The following is a 1,486-nucleotide window of genomic DNA, read 5'->3' as shown; positions in this document are numbered from 1 at the left end:
GGCTCAGGTCATGATCCCAGGGTCCTGGGATCGAGCCCCGCATCGGGCTCCCTGCTCCGCGGGAAGCCTGCTTCTCCCTCTCCCACTCCCCCTGCTTGTGTTCCCTCTCTCGCTGTGTCTCTCTCTGTCAAATAAATAAATAAAATCTTTAAAAAAAAAATAAATAAAATAAAATAAGCCACTTAATTCTCTGTACCCCAGCCTCCTGTCCAGCTAGACCACAGGCGTGCAATTGGCAGCTTTAGACTGACTTTGTACATGTGTGTTAATAATTGCCAAAGCTGCAAAGCAGATGCATGGGGATTCATGATATCAGTTCTCTACATCTGTGTTTTTGTGAAATGTTTCTTAATAAAATGACTATTTTTAACTTGACATCTCTTGATTTCTATTTGGGTAACAAAGCATTAGCCTCAAGAGACCACTGGAAGAGGTCTGCTGAATTTAAGACCTAGCCAAACTATTAACTTGCTGTGTGACTTTAGGCAAGTGCATTCCCCTCTCTGGGCTTCAGCATCCTGAGTTAAAATGAGATGGTGGACTATATCACTGGTTTTAAATTTTTCATGTGGAGCCTTTTGCTCCCATTAGGTTGTTTTGCAGAAACTGCTAGTGCAGATCAGGGGTAGGGGTAGGGATCGGACTGGAAGCATGAAAGTGCCCCCCACAACAACTCCGTATTTTTCTGCTTTGTCTACGGCAGTGGTGCATCTCAAAGTATTGTCTTTCGTTTGTTTTGTTTGATTTCCTTCTGTCAGATCCTTCACACGGACTGCTTTTCACTCCTCCGGTTGTTACTAAAGCAGAAAAAGATTCCTGGTTTGGTGGGTACATTTTTCTGCTCTGAAGACTAAAGAAGGGGACAAGGAAGGAAAGGAGAAGCCAGAGGGTGATACAGGTAGGAGAAGAAGTAGTTTACAGAGCAGCACCCTCCACAGTGGGAGGGAGATGAAGATCCTTCCGACCATAGACAGAGAGCAGGGAGAAAGAAACCCAGCCCACAGCTACTCTCCAGTATAGACAGCAACTCCCCAGTGTAGACACTCCCTTCCCTAAGACCCCCAATATCTGCCACCTATGCAGAGTCCTGAACTGAGGGTGGAGAACTCAGATACCCCCTGTAGACACAGGGACATGAAGGGAAAGCCTCACCCCATACCCAAGTGGCCCAGATCTGAACCAGTTGGAGATTTGCCCATGAGCCTGGGCAGAAGTCAAATATGAGTTGCATGTGAACATTAGGTAAACATTAAATAACCTCAAAAGTTCTTCCCAGCTCCAAAGTTTTGCAAACTCTGAGAATGTTATTACTTTGTTGCTTTACTAGAATATATCTCTAAATTTTAGAACTTATGGGTAGAGAAGCAACATGTATGAAATAAAAAAGAAAAATGAAAAACTGAGGAAAACTGGGTGACAGATTAATGCCCTTAATATGTAAAGAGCACCTACAAATAAATGGGAAAAATGTGAACATAATATAAAA

This window comes from Leptonychotes weddellii, chromosome 16, assembly GCF_054177405.1.
Source record: "Leptonychotes weddellii isolate Sample4059 chromosome 16, ASM5417740v2, whole genome shotgun sequence".
Classification (NCBI taxonomy): domain Eukaryota; kingdom Metazoa; phylum Chordata; class Mammalia; order Carnivora; family Phocidae; genus Leptonychotes; species Leptonychotes weddellii.
The sequence above is the reverse complement of the archived record's forward strand: the minus strand, read 5'-3'. Positions refer to the sequence as shown.